Below are 15,759 nucleotides of genomic sequence, written 5' to 3' on the forward strand. Positions count from 1 at the left end.
TAGAACAACAACTAGGTTTTAAAAGTATTAATTTCCCAAATCATGTGAATAAATTAAAGAAAGCATTACATGGTTTAAAATAGGCTTCACGTGCTTTGTATAATAGGTTAATTAACTTTTTAATTGAACATAATTTTAGAAAAGGTAAGGTAGATACAACCCTTTTTATCAAAAATATTGGAGATGATTTAATTATTTTTAATATTTTTTGTTGATGATATATTATTTGGAAGTAAAATGAAAGTTGATGCCATAAGTTTTCCTCATTAGGATTAAATGAATTTGAAATGAGTATGATAAGGGAACTCACATTTTTCTTTGGATTTTATGTGAAATAGTTAGAGTCTAACACATTCATATTCCAAACAATGTATATAAATAAATTATTAGAAAAGTTTAATATATAGAGATTAAAATTGAGTAAAACCCCATTAAGCCCATCAATTAGGCTTAATTTAATCAAGAAAACCAATAGATCAAAAGATTTATAAGAGTATGATAGGTTCACTTTTGTATGTAACTACTAGTAGGTTTGATATTATGTTTGTTGTAAGTTTGTATGTAAGATTTGAATCTAATCCTAAGGAATCACACTTAACAACAGTTAAGGAAATAGTTTTCTATTTGATAGAAACTCCTAAGTTAGGATTATGGCATCCCAAAATTTATTAGCATGTATTTTAGTTGCATATCTTATGTAGACTATGCTAGTTATAAAGTTGATAGATAAAATATACTTGAACCTATCAATTTTTAGGATCATTACTTATTTCTTATTCTTCTATAAAATAAACTTATGTAGCTTTATCCAATACTGGAGCAGAGAACAATGCTGCAGGTAGTTGTGTTGCTCAAGTTTTATGTCTAAAGCAATAATTAGTTGTTCATGATATTATTTTGACAAAAGCATGGTTATTAGTTCAACAAAAAATCTTATACAACATTCATGAACTAAACACATAGGCATTAGACATTATTTTATTAGTGATCATGTTAATAAAGGTGATGTAGATATAGATTTTGTAAACATAGATTCTCAAATAGCTTATATTTTTACAAAACCATTAGCTGAAGAGAGATTTTGCATGTTAAGAGGTATGCTTGGGATGTTAGAACCACAAATTTATATTTCTTATATATTTATATTATTTTTTTTATTGTTGTCAAAGGGGGAGAAGAATTATATGTTGTTCATAATTCTTTTTACATGCAAATATTTAGGGAGAGAATTATTTTTTAAAGCAAATTAGCATTCAAATAAATTTTGTAATTATTATATATGTTATTTTTTAAGCTTAAAAGTTATGATAGAAGGTTAATTTGTAACTTTATTATAACTATATTAAACATAAGTTTGTCAGTATAAAACAATGGGAGATTGTTGATATTATCTAATTCATGACCTCTAGAAATTTTGATGATAACAAATATATGTTTAGATGTTCTAATTTGTGTGCTAAGTATTTCATTTGTGATAATTTAATAGATGTGCATGATAATTACTTATGTGGAATTTATATTATAGAACTCAAGTTCAATAAGAATTTGAGCTGAAAGAACTTAAGATGTACCAAGAAGTAAAGCTTGAATATTTTAATACTAACATAGGAGTACGTTATGAGTCCATTAATATTTGCTTACATGTTTGAATTTATTCACAATTTAAATATCTATTAAAAGGGTTTACATATTATTAATTAATGATAATAAGCATAATTTAGAAATCTATAAGATTCTTTGATTAAATATTATGCGCTTCTTTAATTACATAGAATTTATTAAATATGAAAAGATTATAATTGTAAATTAAATGTAATAAGCTTATGTGTTAAAAATTTTATTAGGTATTCATTTTGAATTGAACTTATTTCTCATAATTTTATAAATATATAATTAATTTTATCTACATTACATCTTATTATTGTATGAATATTTAAAATATCTTTAAATACAGTAATATATGTGTAAGGTTTTATTTTGTTGTATATGATATTATTTTAAAAGAAACATGGATTAATCTTAGCTTCATTAGATTCCTTAGATTTGAAAGTTTGTGTAGGTCATTAGACCTCAAACAACTAGCACAAGGGTAACCAAGAGGGCTAGGGTTTAATTGGTAATTTAGAAAATATTTAATAAAAAGAATAATCTTTTTATAATTTTTCAATATCTAAAAATACAAAATTAATCCATTTATACAAAATTGAGTTAATATCATAATAAAAATAAAATCAAAGTTTTCAACCACATAGTCAATCACAAAAAAAGAAGAGCAGAAAATAATAAGAATAAGCACAATGACCTGCGTCCACTCCTCAAAAATTGCCATTCCATGTATTGCACTAATTCTTTAGTGGCTCCGCTTTAGCCCCCACATCTAGGTGGAGAAGCCCTTACAAATTCTCTTCCACCAACTCGGTGTAGTAGAGGATCATAATCCTTTCACAGAAAGAGAACCTTAAATTCCTTTCACCCTTCTCAGTACAATGGAGTAGCAGGATCCTTTGACACCAAAGATGTCATCTTCTTCCCAAAACCTCCCTCAAGACAAAACTTGACTATGGTGGTACTTAGGTGCAAATTCATTGGAGCAACCATGTGAAACTCCCTCTCACACTCTCTTGAAACCCACAAGGAACTTTTCCCTCTCTTAGACTCCACCCTTTTCTCTCCCAAGCTCAAGGCTCTCCCTTCAAGTTTTCTCCAGGAGAAAAATGACTCATTGAGAGAAAAAGACACTTACAAATTCTTTTGAGAAAGCTTAAATAGAGAGCTTTTAAAAAACATAGAAACTCAATTTTAGAAGTATTTATTGTCTAGTGTTATCTAGGATCTTAGTATACGATTATTTTAAAATAACCCTTTCAGCCAGTATGTACAACATTGCCAGTACGATAAGTTCAAGTGTTTATACAGGTCATCCATTAAGATATTTGGGATCATTCTGTATGATTAGTGGAACAATTATTGTATTTCCTCTTGGATGATACAATACGATAAATGATCATCCCACGCAAGAATTGGGTCATATAGTATGATCGTCACCAATTTTCTTGTATTATCTAATTGAATAAATTATCCATAATTGCTCCCCTAATTATTGTATCAATTTAGTCTTGATTGTCATATATCATATAGTTTTATGCATATTGTATGATACAATTAGACACAAATAGGAATATTAATATATTGCCTAAATTGTGATTGTTAACTGAGGTTCTTGATTTATGGATTATCATATATGATGTGGATCATACAATATGATTAGTTCAAATTATATTAATATCAAAATTAGTCATTTTGATGAGCTGGTCATATAGTGTGATAGAAATCATATAATATGATTAGTTCAGCCATCAAAGATCATACCGTATGATCTCAAGATCGTCTAGTACGATGTGCAAAAATTGACCTGTTAGTACTGTACGATCACCTGTTAGTACTATATGAATAGTTCAATTGCCTATTCATACTGTACGATGTTAAGTTAGTACTATACAAATAGTTCAATAAAAATGTAAGTCCTCCAGGACAAAGCATGGGATGGCCAAAAATGTCTCAGTTGATCGTACAGTACGATCCACTTCATATAGTATAATCAAAATATCAAAATTAAGCCATTTTAATTGACTAATCAGAGGATTAAATTAGGTACTATTTTAGCTATTGTATAGTATGATTATGTTCATACAATACGATTAGAATAAATTTTCAAATTCAAAGTTTTGCCTAATTTAATGGATAAAAAATCATCCAATATGAGATGATGATCATACTGTATGATTAGTTATATTTTAAAAATATTTTTTTAGGAAAATAAAATATTTTAATTAATTTTTATTACACCAGATTGTATATTATGATCTAGATTGTATAATATAATTTACAAAAAAATTAAAATATTTAAAAACATTTTTTCTCCCCCTATGAGTGTGCACTGTCATCAATCTAACATACATCATTACATAACTTGACTCAAGAAATGAAAATTATAGACTCATTTAATATAATCAATTCTACATAATCTTGAGTCTTGAATCTTCAAAGAATAGTACATGGTGTACTTGAAATATTAGTCAACACATAAACAAATATATAATACAAACACTAAGAGAAATAAAAGATTAATCAATATTATTTGTTATCATCGAAATCATAAACTTGGATGCCCGAGTTGCAACATACATGAAAAACATTATGTAAGCATTTATATCATTCCAAACCTTAAGATAATATATCGCCCACCACATCAATTCAGAGATCACATTAAGTAAATAAAAACATCAATTAATCATTTTTCAACCAGAATGCAATGGAAATCATGAAAACCCCTACACATGACATCAAAAAAGTAAGCATCTTCCTAGCCTAAACTAGAGTTGGTTATACTAGCAAACCATCTAAAGTGTGTGCAGAAGGTTGTGTTGCTTGGATAAGACCTAATAAGAATTTTTAAGGTTACATAGAGTTTTGATTTGTTGAAGCTTAAAGGAGAATTTTGTTTTAATTTTAAGTATTAATATCTTAATGTTTAATTTAAGGTGTGTTTTAAGTATTAATAGATTACCACATTTGTTTACACCAGGACCCTAAAGTTTATTTCACCTTCCTTTGTGCTAAGTCAATACCCTAGTAAGCTCAGGTTACCTAGTGGTAACCAGTATAAATTAAGTAATAGAATCTAGCACATAATTTATCAATTTATTTATAACAAGCTTATAGGAATTGATCCCCTAGTCTTGTAAGCTATGGTGTTCTCTATAGTGCACCAAATGAACTACAATCTACTAGTAAAAAATAATAGCTGTGCTTTCTAGCTTTCCAAATGTTTAGAGATCATCTAAAGAATTGGCTAAAAGTTTGAGATATGTAGGTTTTTATGGAGATAAAGATACCAAAATATTCGAAATAATTACCCCATTGAGTGAGGCTAAGAAAATTGCAAATATTAGCAATAGTGGGAGTGATGGGTGTAAAAAATGGCACATTTTGATTAGTTAATAAGGAGGTCAGTAAAAGCGCCAAATAAATATAAGGCATCAATAATAATGTTGACATTGTGAATAATGTATTTAATAAAAATAATCAAGTCATTCATATATAGACGATTGATAATGGGAAACCTTCCATTTTAAAGCCCTTAAAAAATTGTACTAAACTTACAGATTCAAGAAGATTTGAGTGAGAGTCCATGATAACACAAATGATATAGTGGGATAAAAGGTATCCTTTTCTTAAGCTAGAAGTTAACTAAAATAAGCATCCAAAAGAGCCATTAATGAAAATATAAAAATAAATATTTTCAATACAAGCTTTTATACTTGAACATATTGCTTTATTGAAATCAACATTCAAAGGTTACAACCAACCAACCAACAAAGAAGAAACAGCCATAATTCAACAACTAAGAAAGAAATTAGATAAAAAGTAGTCTCCCTCAAGAATATTATGAAATTTTTTAGGCAAATAAAAAGAATTCTCTTCCCTATACTTCCACAAAAAAATTCCCATCAATAGACATTTTGGCACAAAAATGGGCAGCTTAATTACTCTCCCTTGGCCTATGCATAAATACCACCGAGTTGAATATTATGATCCAATTAAGCTGGCCAATTTCCAACATTCTAGACCTCCGTCTAGCCTCCTTGCACAATTTTTGCATATGAATAATAACACTTGCATTGTGCCCCTCAATCAAGATCCCTTTCAATCCAAACCTCAATTTATCAACAATCTTCCTAATGAGTCTCAAAGCAATAAACTCCACCTACTAGTTGTCCCAATGCAAAAAATTTCAACCAACCACCATCAATAATCTTCGTTAGCTATTTAGAACCACCAAACCAGTACCTCCTGTATTACTACCTTGAAGTGCTCCAAACTACTGTACCATTTTATTTGATGTAGCATTTCCACATCTTCACCAGCAGTCACAAGAGGAGAAGAATATACATTACGATTCTTCTTATCATTTCTATTTTTATAGCAAAGGAACATAATATTACAATACATAATAGCCTAGGAGGACTCCTCTCTTATTCATTTTCGAAACTCCATCAGTAGATCCACAAGCTTCCTAAATCTAGGAAGAATGAAACCCCATATTTCCATGTCTTGAAGAACAAGTTTAAAATATTTACACCCCACGGTTATATAATTTAAATCTTCAACTTCTTTGAATATCCCATCTAATTAAGCTAGAACTTTGCCACATTTCCAAGATCAAGTATTTTGAATATTGATAAGGAAATTAAACTGATACTAGCTCCTAAATCACATAGTGCTTTGCCACAAAATATTTCCTATATAGCCATAGAAATCATAAAACTATCAAAGTCCGTAAGATTTTGAGGAAGTTTTTTCTATAGAATTGCACTACATTCCCCAATCAGAACTATGGTATCAAATAATTCTAATAGTCTTTTCTTACTAAGGACACCTTTTATGAAATTAACATTGGTGGGAATTTATTATAAATCTTCATCAAATGTAATACTAATTGATAACTTTTTATGGATTTCCAAAAATCTTCAGAATGGCATATTCAAATTTTATTTTAGACATCCTATGGGAAATGGTAACAAAGAAATATGACTGTTAAGGATTTTGTTTAAGTGATGTGGATTAAGGATGAAGATCAAAAAGTTCTTTTATTAGAAGAGGATAATTAATAAAGGTAGATTAGATATTTTGTTAAATTTTTAATAAATATTGTGTGAATATAATTGACTTTAAAGACCTTGGCACCCTAAATAATTTTTTTATCAACATATTAGTAAAACTGAAGTTAGAGATGATTTAAAGACAATAAAGTGTGGAAAAGATATTTGATCGATTGATATTCCAATAGAGGGGTGGAAATGCATAGGACATGAAAGAATTTATTAGCTTACTAAAGCTTTTAAATATATTTTGAATACTAAAAAGATGCCAGATGAGTGGAGAATGGGGGTAATGGTTTCTTTTTTTAAGAATAAATGTGATACACAGGAAAGTGCAAATTTGAGTGAATTATGTTAATATGTCATACTTTAAAACTATGGGAGAGAGTTATGGATCATACGTTGCGACGTGATGCCAACATTTCTCAAAATCAATTTGGGTTCATGTTAGGTATGTCTAATATGGAAGATATACTTTTTTGAGAGGTTTGACGGAGATGTACAAAGAGAATAAGAATGATCTATATATAATATTTATTGATTAAAAGAAAATATATGATAAAGTTCCAAGAGAAGTCTTATGAAGAGTTCCGGAAAAGAAAGGGATTAATAATACTTTTATTCAAGTCATTAAGGATGCGCATGTAGGATCTATTCCTTATGTTCAAAGTCAAGGTGGTTTGACCAAGTATTTTCTTATTTTAGTTGTATTACATCATGGATTAGCTTCATGCTGTCATAAAAGTTCTTACATGACATTTATAAGAGGTTGTACCCTTGTGTATATTTTTTTACTAATGATATTCTTCTTGTTGATAAGAATAGAGAGGGAGTTAAGAGTTCATGATAAACTTAAATTATGGAGTTCAACTTTAGACTCTAAATTTTTTCATTTGAGTAGATCTAAAATTGAATATATGGAGTGTAATTTTAGTTTTTATAGATCTTTTGGGGATTGTGACATTGGACTACCAGGTCATTAATAAGAGTTTATAGTTTAGATAATTTTGGTCAATTATTCATAGTGATGGTGAAATAGATGGGGATATTATTTGTAGAATTAAAGGTTGGTCGTTGAAGTGGAGGAATGAATCAAGGTTGTTGTGTGATAGAAAAGTCCCCCTCAAACTGAAAGGAAATTTTTTATTAAATGGTGGTGAGACCTGTAAAAATTTATGGTGCAAAATTTATGCCATGAAATGAGAAGCATAATGTTAAGTTAAGTGTTGAAGAGATGAGGATGCTCATGTAGATGAGTGGCTTTACAATTGGAGATAGAATTCAAAATGAGAATATATATGAAAGGATGGAGTTGCTTCAATGGAGAATAAAATTATAGAGACTTACTTCAAATGGTTTGGTCACAAAAAAAGGAGGCATTTTGATGACCCAGTGAGGAGAGTAGATGTATTAGATTTGGCTTATGTTAAAAATATTATAAATGACCTTTCCTTATTATATTTAAAGGAGAATTTAACCTTTAATAGAACATAATGGAGAAAAATAATTCATGTAGCTGACCCCATATAGTGGGATAAAAGCTTGATGCTGTTACTATAAACTTTGGGAAAATGGTGGTGGTGGTAGCATTTCTACAAACTCTCTGATAGGTTTTTATTTTTAGTTTTTAGGTTAAGGTTATTTCTTAGGCTATGAGACTTATATTGGTTCTTATATAATTAACTTTACCTCATATTGATCTTAAATTTTAGTTTTATTTTATCTCTATTTCTCCATGTTCAAGTGAATTGCATTGCATTATTCTTTACCCTTTTCTTTAAGATTTATTTCAACATTATCGGGTAAAGTTCTTTGGGGTCTATAAGTTAAATATCCAATTGAAAGACTTAAATTAATTTTTAATATTCTTAATGACAAAATCTTGACTTTGTAATTGTCTATCCATTAATAAAATCAACTCTTCTAAAGAAGGCTTCTTATCCTTATGTTGGCTATTATAATTAAATCCAAGAGGATAATTATGCCTTAGGTTAGCAAAATTTTGAGGAGGGTGGTTCCAATTACAAAAGTGATTTGACGTGTAAAAGTTCTTATCAGTGTTATTTTTTTATTATTATTCCAACAAAAATTTGGATGACTTATTCAATTAGAATTATAAGTGTTGTTGAAGGAATTATTAACTCTTTTATTAATTTCATTTATTGATTCTACTTATAAAGTATTATGATCAATTAATTTCATTAATTGATTCTACTCCTAAAGTACTAGGATCATTATAAGTTTCACAAATATTTTCTTCTAAAATTACACATGAATTTTGAGGGAAATTAATTCCAATGTAGTCTAATATTCTAGAAATTATGGCTACTTGGCATGTAATATAGATAAGGTGTTAGTATAGTAAATGATGGACACTATTTTAAGATTTATTCTTTCAAAGGTACATTGGAAGTTATTGGTATACATCTCCACAATCAAAGCATAAGACTAATCAAAGGGCTTTGACATTAGAGAAACACCAACAAGGGCATCAATAATTGATCAAAGGGAAACTATCACACCATTATAAAATTTTTAGACAATTAACAAATCAAGAAGGGTATAATCATGACATTTCTTAAGAAGTTCCTTAATTCTTTCCAATGATTCTTAATAAGAGTCACCTTCTAACAAAGTTAAAGAAGTAATATCATTTCTTAATTTGTCAATTTTTTATGGTGAAAAATATTTAGCTATGAAATTATATGCTAGATCATTCCAAGTTTTTATTGAGGCTAGGGGCAATAAATTTAACCATGTTTTTTTTTTATACCTAAGTGAAAATGAAAATAACCTAAATATAACAACATCATCAGTAACTCTCATATATTTAATGGTTACATAAATTATTAGGGAACTAACGATGTGTAAACTAGGGCCTTCTTAAAGTGATCCCCCAAACTGAGAGTTTTGCATCTTTTGGATGACGACACATTTTAGTTCAAAATTAATTTATTCTATGTTTTGACTATTAATTCTTTGATGAATACCCTTAACCCTTTGGAAGGCGTATTCCTTATGCGATCTAAGTTGTTCGTTTTTAGGTATTCACTTAGCTAGTAAGAATACTTTTTCCAATTTTTTTATTTAATTCTTCTTACTATTTTTTTTTCAATTTTTGTGTCAAACAATAATTATTCTAGTTATTTAATAATATGCTTACAACACTAAGAAAAAAAAATAAAGAATGTGAAATACTAAGCAGTAACTTCTAATAAGATATAAAAACAAGGCTAGGTAGGCAAAAATTTAAACATATAAAATTATAAAAGAAAACCATAATAAATTAATTATTATTTAAGAAATATAAAATTTAAAATAGTATATAATTTTATTAGTTTTGTTATATCATGATGACGGTGCCAAAAACTTTACGAGTTTTGTATGGTTGGACAAGATATCCTTGTTCTTAATTTTACTAATTAGATTTCACAAGAACATTCAATTCATCTTTGGTGTAAATCTTATTTAGAATGCAGGTGCACATTTTCATATTAAGTAATGAAATGTTGAATAGAGTGTCAATTCCATGAGAAAAATAACTAGAAACATCCAGCATTCACTTTACTACTTCTAATTGGAGTGTTATGTTGAATTAGTGAGCTAATAAAAATGTTTGTAGTTTAAAAGTAAAAACTTCAAAATGTAGAAATATTTTTTTTCTAATTTTTATGAAGTTTTGATCCTATAATTCATTAAATGAACATGATTGCATTGAAAGAGTTTTTTTATGGTTTCTATGGATTATAGCAATAGTGGTCCATGTCTCTATTATGCTAATTGTAGCATAAGCTATGATCATCATTAACTATAATTAAACTTTATCCTTAGAATCCCATAATCCTAACCACCATATATCTATGTTATGGGACTACATTTTATATTCCCTAGCTTTTTTGGTTTTTCCTCCATTAAGGCTCTAGATCAAACAAAGCTTTTAGTTTGTGTAAATCCTATACATAAACTAATTGAAGTGCATGGAAGTTAAATATAATTTGAATTAAATAAACATTAAACACTATTGTAAGCAATACATGTCTTTTAATTCATCGTAAAATTAGAAAAGTAGAGTAGCTACTCATGGTAAAGTTCAAACAGTAAACTCTTTATTGCAATAGTGAAGGTGTGGCATTGTGGGACTAAAATGATTTCTAACACTACTACTGTGGTGCTACATTGTTGGTCTAATTTTTCTTATTTTCTTATAATTCCTTACATAAAATACATGGATTATGAGCATAAAATAATATAATCATAGGCAATTAAAATAACAAATCTTGTCTTATTATAACAGTATAAAATTACTTTGTATAGTGGAAAGTCAAAATTGTCCTAACAAATATATTCCTCATTCAATAATTAGCCATGGACAATTAATGAGTTGTGACCTATGAGAAGGTTACAATTGTATGGGGGCAAATTTCTAGCACCAGGGGCATCTTCTTGGAAATTCTTCTATGTCCCTTCTACTAACGAACCAAAAGTATCCCTATGTTAAGATTATGTGGGTGAGTGTTCTTCCTCCTGAGTGACTATTGCACTCACTCGAATGGACTTCTTTAAGTATAAGATCATTCCCATCCTATTTAAAACATATAAGGTATAGTGAATTAGTTGATCTCCTAAACAATTATGACATGTTAATTAAGTAGTTGGCTTCCTTTATTTTGAGTCTTCTTTCATCACCAACCTAAGTACTTATTATTCCATGCTTTAAGTATTCATTGATAGGATCTATCCAACTAACTGGATCACTGCCTTCCACTATAATGACTACTTATTATTGGATGGCAAATCTTATAATTTTCATACCTAATAGCCTATTTGGATTTCATTTCTTAGGAAGGAGGTCATGAGTTGGTTCTACACTCCATAATTTTGAGCTATTTTAAAATAGCCCATCTTATATATTATTTCCTTTACTTTAAAAAGATATTTGAAGAGTGTCTCATCCCTTAATTTGTCCTCTCAATTTATTCAATTTACTATCAGTTATAAGTTAGAATGCACCAACAATTGATTCACCTCAAGGGTAATGGTGATTCACAAATTTCTTAGTAGGGCCTTATACTCCACTAGATTATTTTTACTTGGAATTCTAAATTAGCATCTTGTGCAATGTTGTTTCTTGTTAGGCATCTTAAGACCACACCTATACCAACTCCTTATTCACTTGAGGTTCAATTAGCTTATACAGTCCTACACTATTCCTAAGTTGTTTCCTCTAGTTTATCTCATTTAATGTTAATATTGGTGAGTGTCAGGTCATTGATTGTCATCATTGGCACATAGGTAATTTCATACTCACTTTTCTCCACTATCTATTTTAGTAATCTCCATGAGTGATCAAGCATAATTGGTATTGATTTGAGTTAATGGTTATTGAAAAATTATATTGAATGAGCCTATAAATATGGTTGTATTCATCTAACCAAAGTTACTAGTGTTTATGCAAGTTTCTGTATAGTGGGATATCATTCTTAGTCCCCTTAGTGTTTTGATCACATAGTAGATTGTTCATTTCTTCTTCTCTGCTTTCCTCACATGTACTATGTAGATGATGTCCTCAACCAGTCCCATATACTTCAACAAGTCTTTAGCTAGCTTTGTACTTTGGAAAAGAAACATTATTGAGAAAAGAAGTTTGAGTTATTTGAAGGCAATCTCTTAGTTCTCACTCAAGGTGAACTTCTTTACATTCTTAAGGATTTTGAAAAATGGAGAGCACCTCTCTCCTAATTTATATATGAAAATATTTGAGCTTAGTGGCTTATCTATTTATTCATTATACCTACTTTATTATCCATAGTTACTGCATCTCTTGAATGGTCTTCACTTTATTAGTATTCACCTTGATGCCTTCATAGGTAAGGAGGAAGCTTAGAAATTTTCTTGAACACGCACTAAAAGTATACTTTTGTAGAAAATATCTCCTTTATGTCTTTTAAGTTTTAGCTTGGTGACATGTTTCTATCAACAAGTCATATACATATACTTCCACATTTCTTCCCTTTTTATCTTTAAGTACAACATCTATCATCTTCTAATAGGTCAATCTTTCATTTATTAATAAAAAATGGTATAACTTGGTAACAATATAAGCCTTTTTAAAGTAAACATTATATGAAAAAATGGGGGATTTATGCAACCAAAATCTGCCGAAATATACCAAAAATCCATCAGATATTAAAATTTCTGGCAGATATTTGATGAAAATTTTTTGTTGGTGAAATGCACACCAGAAAAATGTTACCAGCACAAAATAGTGCATCAGAAATTTTTTTAAAGGATTTTTTGAAAAAATTTATCTGCTAGTAAAATTTTAGGGCAAATTTTTTGCTTTTTTTTTTTTTGTTGATGAAATGCAGTTGCATTAAAAACTCAAATAAAAAACCTTAAAACAAACTACTCAAGTAAAACCTAAAGAATCACATTCCTCCTTCAAGCATAACAAGAATGAAGGAGGAATTTCCTCAAAGCTAAGATCATCCCAAACAAAAGAATTTTTAAAGCCAAATTAGCACAAACATCCGCTAATTTGTTACAATCTCTTTTGGAAATATAAAACAAAACTTGGTTGAAATCTAGAAGGAAAGCCAAATTATCATCAATGCTCTTACTAACCTTCCAAGTCTTCGTTGCCAAATGTAGAATTTTTATAATATTGAAGTTATCCCCTTCAATGATAATTCCTTGAGCTTCAATCATCCAATCCCGAATGATATTCTTCAAGCATATAGTAAATGAGAAACTCTATAATTCACTACAAAAAATAATGGCTATTAGGGCACCTTAAAGTGTCATAACATGTATCTATAAGGGCACATGATATATTGGGGCATCAAATAATGGTGTCACATAGGTGGCTGTTGGCATAGGGTTCATGGCATAGTCTCTTTAACGACACCTATACGATGTCCTAATAGACAACCTTTCCTGACACCTTCATATGATGGAATTTGTGAATAAATATAACAAATATTAAGTGGTGAAAGAGACTTCGTGAAGGGAGCAAGCAGTTAATATGAGAAAGATGAAAGCACAAGAAAAACTGGGCAAGATAACTTATCCCACGATGTCTAGCGCGCGTGAAATCCTCTGTTTAGCGTGAAATCCTCTGTTTAGCGCGAAATCCTCTGTTTAGCGTGAAATGATAATATGCCCTAATAGCTATTTGTTAAGGCACTTAAATAAAAATGTCTCAATATATATATCCTTAAAAGTTATTTTTTTTGTAGTGATCTAGGAGCCTTGGGAGTAATAGAGATCTCCACTTCCCCTTTTCTACCATTTAATGCATATGATAAGGTTTGGGAACATAAAATAAATAAATATGGTGATAAAGGGCAGCCTTGCCTAAAGCCACACCTCCCTTCAATCCAATCAGTTTTCCTCCCACTGATCAAAATGCAATATTTAGGATCTAAGATACATTGCAATAGAAGCTCCCTAAATTTATTAGGAAAGTTAAAATGAATAATCACTTGCCTTAAAGCTTGCCATCCCATAATATCATTAGCTTGTTCCATGTCAAGCATGATTGCCAAAAGTCCTTTCCTTGCTTTAGAATACTGGAATTTATTGAAAGCTTCTTGTGCCAACAGTACATGATCTGACAAGGATTGGCCTTTGATAAAAGTAGCTTGGTCCACTGAAATGATCTTGTGAATAACTTTTTCCAATCTACTCAAAAGCATCTTTGCAATAATTTTATAAATAGTCATACACAAGCTGATAGGCCGATAATTAGAGACCACTTGAGGATTTTGAATCTTCGAAATTAAGACAATTAAAGTTTTTTCCATGACTGCTGCATATCTCCAATAGACAAGAAATGACTCACTGCTAGCCATACATCATTTGTAATCCATTTCCAGAATTTCTTGATGAAAGAAAAAGTAATTCCATCCAAACCTGACGAAATATTTCTCCCTGATTTTTCCACTATTACTTGGAGCTCCTCCCTTGTGAATTATGCATCCAGAATAGCTTGATCAACTTCGTTGATGACAGCAGAAGGCTCTGGCCAGCCATCCAACATACAATTCCTATGTTGCCATTTAAGTTTGAAAAAGTATGAATAAACTTTCTGAATTTCAATGCTCCATTACATTACCATCAGTTGCCTTAATGTGACTGATCCAGTAAATATTTTTCCTGGCATTTGCAAATGCATGGAAGAAACCAAAATTACAGTCTCCTTCTTCCATCCATTTTGCTTTGGCTCTTTTCTTCCACCAGGTGTTGAGCCGTGAACATTGAGCTCATTGATTTTGAATCTTAAAATTTGCATCTTTCCAAATGAGATACCCGCTTCTGGAACCTCCAATTACATTTCCAGTATTTCTTCCTTCATCCTATCTCGAAGAGAATTAAGATTCTTGAACTTAGCTCTGCTTCAGAAAAAAAGAGCTCTCAAAGTTTTTTGAATTTAAAATTAAGAGATGAAGCCATGTCATTTCCGCCATTTTTTTCCAAGAATTCTGCACTATCGCCTTTGCCCCATGGTATCTAGCCCAAACTTCTTCATACTGGATCTTTTTGTTGTAGTCTTCCATTGGTTTGACAATCTCTAGTAGAACAGGACAATGGTCTGAAGCTACCCGGGATAAATGTTTCACCAATGTAAGATGAATAGAGTTCAAAGCAGTGGAATTGATAATACATCTATCTAATTTCTCTAGAATCTGAGCCCCTCTGGATTTATTATTGCACCAAGTAAATTTTGGGCCCATAGACCCCACCTCATGGAGATCATTGTTGATCATGAAGTTCTTCAAGTCTTTTGCTCCTTGATACAAGAAGAATTTTTTCCCACCTCTCTTTTCATCTTGGTAGAGAACACAGTTGAAGTCACCTCCTATCACTATTGGCAAGTCCTCCGAGCAATGTTTCTCTAAACTATCCCATAGAAGTTTCCTTTCAATGGCACTAGTGCTCCCATACACTGTTGCTACCTTCCATTTCCCTTGGTTAAAAATCTCTAGATTCCCCACTATCATTTGAGTAGAAACTTCAACCACTGAGAAAGAAGTCAAGTCATTCCTCCATAGAACCATCAAACCTCCATATAAGCCTTCAGAGGGAACCATATAAG

Source organism: Dendrobium catenatum, unplaced genomic scaffold (genome assembly GCF_001605985.2).
Source record: "Dendrobium catenatum unplaced genomic scaffold, ASM160598v2 fragScaff_scaffold_1400, whole genome shotgun sequence".
NCBI classification, from domain to species: Eukaryota; Viridiplantae; Streptophyta; class Magnoliopsida; order Asparagales; family Orchidaceae; genus Dendrobium; species Dendrobium catenatum.